Raw genomic sequence first — 6,476 nt, forward strand, 5'->3', positions numbered from 1 at the left:
TATGAGATACAGTTTCAATTTTACAGTAAATTTTCTGTTTTATGGATTCCTTTCTGAAAAATTCCTAATGGTATTCTTATAAGAATACTAACTTTTTCTTAAAACATATGAAATCAATACCTTTTCATTAGCTATTTTATTGTAATCTTTATTTCTTCCTTTATTCTTGGTTTTACTGAAGAGGGATTAAATAAATTTAATTTTTGTTTTATTATTTCAATTTTGCAAACTTTATAGCTATTTTAGGTTTTTGGTTTTTTAAAACCTATTTTATCACATTCAGCCAGTTAGAGAACTTTCTTAGGGGTGAGAATGCATCTTATTTAGAAAGATCTCCTCTGATCAGAGTGTAGTTAAATACATGTACAGGATGTTACAGTTTGAAGTGTGCAAGACATTTGTGTGTTAATTAAAATTTTAGAGGAAAAATCTCATTCACATGAATTACTAACTGGAGTTTTAGCAGGTTGCATAAATGGTGACAACTTGCATCTTTGTATTCAGGATGAGTATGGAGTTACTTGGTGAAAATCACTACATATGTTAAATCTTTTCAGTATGTGCTATAAATATTAAAGATATGTGGGCATGAATTTACATGAGAGCAAAAGACCCATGGTAAGTAGAAATACCTGATCTGCTTCTATTTTAAATGCTATTTTTAGGTATTATTTTTAACACAAACCTATTTAAATCATGTACGTTATTGCAATTATTACATTGCCAGGGTTTATCATATGGCAAAATATACTGTACTCTTGTGTCTTGAAGTATGGCACAAAACACAAAAACCCGAAGGAAAAAAAAATGACAAGACAACAATTTTTTGATGTACAAGTATGATGTACTGAAAAACTTGCATTTCTTTTAAACTTATGAGTTTGTTAGTCTAGTTTGGGATTGATATGTATCTGTTCAGACAAGAGTTCATCTTTGCTAATCATTTTACCAATAACCACCTCCTTCCACAAAATAAAACCCAGATAAAAATCTTTCCCTCTAAAACATTTCTTATAAGCAGAGTCCAGCAGAAGATTTCATGGGTATGCCCAATCAGGATGTGTGACTGTAGCATGTGTAGGCATACCTGAGGTAGCTTTGATCAAACTAGTTTGCTTAAAAAAAAAAAAAGAGCAATAAAGCCCATCAGCATGGACCATCTGGATACGTACAAGTCTGCCGCTGTACTTACTTGTGTTTATTTTGTGCCATTGTCTGGGCTGCTGCAGCTTTTGTTCTAATTTTATTCAGCTAGCTTGAGCAGAAGAAGCTCAGATAGGTCTACATGTGGTGCAATCACACCTCCAGATTTCAGTGAACATATACTCTATATTAGGGACCTAACCATTCTAGTCTTTTAACCTGAAGATCTCTCATTATGACATCATGATTTATTAATAAAATTACAGTACAGCCAATAGGCCTACAACTGAGATGAGCTAAATCCATTGTGCTAAGTACTGCACAAGCATAGAGTAAGAGACACTCCCAATTCTGAAGAGTTTATAGTCTAATCAGAAAAGTCAAAGAGCTTGTGGGCAGGATTATAACATGTACAAAGGAGGAACAATGTGGTGATGTGCAAATGTCATTCTAACTATAACTAGCCACAGTTCTATTGCTTTGTTGATCAAAAAACACTAAGATGGGCTTTTTGGTGTGGGCGGATGGAATTAGCTAAACAGAGAGACAAGGAAGGGAGATGAGATTCTGAAGATGGGTGTGGGGGGGGAGGGAAAGAAGGCAGGGAAGGTAGAGGGCGGTTGAAGTGATGCTGAAGTGAACAGTCTGGATGGGAAGTGACATTTGTAGCAAACAGAAGTTCATTAGAAAAGAAGGGTATTCAGTGTAACAACTGTAAAAAGTGATCCAACATTGGTGACATAATCTGTGTCTTAAGGTCCCTGTGGTAGCTGCTTGCCTTCTGCTGCTGGTGGCTGAATTTCTGGTGATCTTTTCCAGCAGTTTTTTTTCTCGAAGTTCTACAGTGATGGGGGTTCAATATAAAACCCTTAGTCAATTTAGGGCCTCATCATCCCTTCTAGGGATGTGCACAGATGGGATAAAAACTCAGCTGGTCTTGAGGAGGATAGAAGTGCCTCCACCACAGGCTCATTTTTCCCTTTCACAGTCCTAATGGAAACATGTTTGCAGAATCTGGTTGGAGGGGGAAGGAGGGGTTGAGACCAGCAGTGGGAAGGGCTATGGCTAGAGTGGGGAGGGGATGGGGAATGATGGCTGTTCACCACAGTTTCATATCTTTAACAGCTTCATGTTTCACAGCCAAAGCTGCTGCCACTGTCAATATTAGCCCACCTTCTTTTATCCACCCTATGCTATAGAATAAAACCTACCTCCCCGCTGGCATTTGGGGACAGCAACCACCTGAAAGCTCCTTGTAGAATGATTCCTGAAGGAGCAATAGTGCCAAGGGAAAAACTGGACTCAACAGACTTTCAGGGATCCACAGGAATTATTATTTAAACATGTTTCTCTGGATCTATTGAAATCGATTAGTTGTAGAATGTGAAGAGCAAGAAAGCTGCTGCTTTTTCCATTGGATGGAAACTCTGTCGTTTTTGGGAGACAGGACAGGGCTTTCAGAGATCTCTGTCCAGGAAACTTGCTGTATATTATGCAGGAGATGATCCGTTATTACAGTAGTATCGAGAGGACCCACTAGAGATCAGGGCCCCATTGTACGATGTACATGAAAACAGATAAGAACTATAGCGGAGGTCTACACTTTGAGGTGGGGATGCACTGGCTCTGTGTAAGCTAGCTTGTTAAAAATAGAGTGTAGCCACAATGGTGTAAGCAGTGGAAGGGGCTAGCCACCCTGAGTTTGTGCCTATGATTGTGGATGGGTATGTACTTGGCTGCTGAGCTCCCGCTGCCACTCACACCACCACAGCTACTCTATTTTTAGTGTGCTAGCTCAATCAGAGCAAGTGTGTGTTTACGTCCTCGAAGTGGAAATCTCACTCCCAGTCCCTGTCCAGTCTAAAAAAACAAGACAGAGGATGGAGGAAAGGAAGCATTTTTAGCCCCATTTTATGGACAGGGAACTGGTGCACAGTGAGATTAACCCTAGTCATGCAAAAAATCTGAGGAAAAGCATAGTTTATAGTTAGAAGCCCAAATTTTGTAAGGTCTAGTTTAGTGCCAGCTAAATTCCTCAATCATAAGGGCATCTCTTCTGTCTATAAAGTCATAAATGTTCATTAATAGGCTACAGAGATTACTCAAATACCCATTATGATGGTCAGCTGTTACTGATATTTAACAGATGGCCAATGACAGTTCATGCAAGCAGCTCATACCCAGGTGCCATAATCCATACTGTCACTGTATACTATATTATATCTATTTTATCTTTGAAAACTGGAAGATATACAGTAAACATGGTAGCTACAGGGGCGATACTGAAATATTTATAGAAAGTTAGACTGAAGAAAACTTGATAAATTTTTATTGCAAGGTGTATCAGCAATGATCAATTGCTGATACACCTTGCAATAAAAATCATTGTAACTACACCAAGTGGATTTAATGGTTTCTAATTAATTGTGTGGGCATAATTGTGTGTGCGTACTGGGATTAGATAGGTTCAGAACTTTAGTATTAAAATATGACAGACTCTGCTCCCAAAGGCTTTGCTGTCTGCAGGATGATGATGTGTTTTAATGGTGGTTAGGTCACCCAACTGGGGGAGGGAAGATTTGGGTTCAAGTGTCTGTTCCACAGCAGAGATTTAAATTTGCATGTCTCATACCCATGTTGAGGTTTACAAAATGATGATCCTAAGGAACACTACAGGTCTGATATATTTGTACTTGACAGACAGACATTGCATCAATGTGCTCTTGAGGTACCTTCACTACTTCTTTGATTGTTTTACATGGAAAATATAGCTAGTTTTGTTGAAGAAAAAGTATTCTAATGTTTAATTTTAGTCCTCTCATCTCAATTACCAATAGAATCATGGGCTCTTCTGTTGACTAGATTACAATATGATCCATAAAAACCCTAGACTGTGTCTAGCCTCATATTCCCCATTTACTGGTGTCTTGGAAATATTTCAAAACTAAATTAGAGGTGGTAAAAAAAAATCTGCTGATTAATGTAAATCTTATCAGCATAGAGTGGAATGGAACTTGCCAGAAACTTTTGTCTTTAACTACTCAGGCCAGTGGTTAAGCTGGAAATTTACAAAACCAAGTATTCTGTCTGTCACACCAATGCAAATCTGGAATAACTTGACTGAAGATCGTAGTGTTAAAATGGTGTAAAAGGATAGGAAATCTGGGCCCCATATCTTTCTTCAAGAGAAGGCAGTATCTTTCCATTATCAAGGATGGTTTAAACAGTGCTGTTAAACTTGCAGCTTCTTCGAGAGCCTAGCTGTGTTTGTATGACACTTGGTCTGGAGACTGAACTGCTTCAGGAAAACTGAGTTCCAGGCCTTAGTATGTCTCCCACAATAAGGGTACATCTACACAGGACGGCTTAACTTGAAATAAGCTACGCAAATTGAGCTATATCAATTGCATAGATTATTTCGAAATAGCTTATTTTGACTTTTGGTGACAGCACTTATTTTGAAATAGAGCATTCTTCCTCTGACTTCCCTTACTCCTTGTACTATGAGGGTTACAGGAGTAGGAGTAAGACCACCTCCAGGTTGACAGTATTTTGACGTCATTTTGAAATAACTGCCTTCTGTGTAGATGTGGATTAAGTAATTTTAAAATAATGCTAGTTATTTGAAAATAATGTTGCTGTGTACACATACCCTAGGGTTCCTGTCCAGTTCACTGCACAAGTTTCTCCCCTTGTTCTTTTGACAGGAAACCTCCTATTCACTGTTTTAGTTATGTTTTTCCCTATCCCCTTCCTTTCCCCCCCCCCAGCTTCTGGACTCATTCCCCATTCTATTCCCACTCCACAACACTGAGTTTATCCATCTGGTATCTTATGAGTAGCGTTGCCAACAGACCTTTATTACAAGAGCTGTCTCTTATGATTTCATCTCTGTATAAGATTGGGAGTTGCTGAGTGCTGTAAAATGCAGCAAGAAATGCCCTGGTGAATGTACGTGAGTGGTGCTTACTTAATAATAATAATAATAATAGGAAGAGAGAGATGGTGTGGGGATGCTGAGAAGACAGTCTCTTATTTTTGAAATGCAGTGTTGCGAACCCTAGATGAGAGTCTAGGAGAGGTTAAGGGGTAACAGAGAAGAGGGCCCTTATTCATGTATTGCAATCTTTTTGGAATGAAATACTTATAACTCTTTAAAAATGATCTAATTCCTGGTTGCCATTAAAAAGTCAGCAATTGTCAACATTTATTGCACCTTAGCATCTGGGATTAAAACAGTATTTTCCTAATACTTAAAATAAGAAATATCTGATAACTGTGGGGTGTCTGTGACAAATGCTATTTCTTTTATAGTGGCAATTAAAGTAGTTTCTAAGCAAAGACAAATGATGTGTAAATATTTTCACATGTACCTTATTGTTTCCATTATGAGTTTTGCATCAAAATCTGGCAAGAACCTCTTTTACTGAGGCTATTATGAAGGCTTCCCAAGCTAGAAGTCAAGTGGAGAACTGCACTTTCTTGCCATGTTTTCCTTATTCTGACTATGGACCTGTGTGGAAAGTTAACAATGAAGCCTGACACTGCTGATCCTAGGCACAAGTGTGAGATTTTAACTTTCTGTGAACAGGAAAAGAAAGTCTACATGACGATGAAATCCATGAACTCCCTCACCCCAACTGGTTGGCCTCCTACATTTTCCTAAATTGGCCTCTCTTCCAATGGTCGTGTTTAGTCTGCTTCTAAGCCCAAAACTCTTTGAAATTCTGGCCTAACTAAACTCAATATCACATAGGGATTTTACCCACTGTGTCTTCAAACAGTATCTTTTTGGGTTGGTCCAAGGATTTTTCTAGAGTGGTGCATAAGAAGAATCTGATTGTCACTGGAGGAAAGTGAAATTCTCTTTCTCTTGCTGCAGGCAGCTCCACACAAAGCCCATAAGCAGGTATCACCTTATCAATCTTTGCAGAATAGATAGCTAACCAACCCCTCAGGAATCCCCTAGCAAGTGTGTGCTTGGAAATATGAAAATTCTCCTAGTGTGCAGTTGCTAGGCAATTCCTGAGCATTTTTTCTGTAATGTAATTATATGTGCACAAATTGTGCCCTAAGACGTGTGCATAAGATTCAGTGGTAGTAGTACAAAAGCATCTGAAAAACTATTTTGGTCCACAGTGTATTGAATGTCATCTTAGTAGTGCAGGAAAATGGCTGTTGAGCAATACTATCCAGAATCCTTAAAAAGGAAGAGAGGTACAGGTGTGGACATGGATATGTGTAAGTATTTGGATAGAGAGGAGCAAACCAGTTGTGAGTAGCTCAAAATATGTGGTTTTTACAATGGAGACATGGCAAGAACTTTAAATAGA

The sequence above is a fragment of the Pelodiscus sinensis genome, chromosome 7 (assembly GCF_052426305.1).
Source record: "Pelodiscus sinensis isolate ZL-2025 chromosome 7, ASM5242630v1, whole genome shotgun sequence".
Classification (NCBI taxonomy): Eukaryota; Metazoa; Chordata; order Testudines; family Trionychidae; genus Pelodiscus; species Pelodiscus sinensis.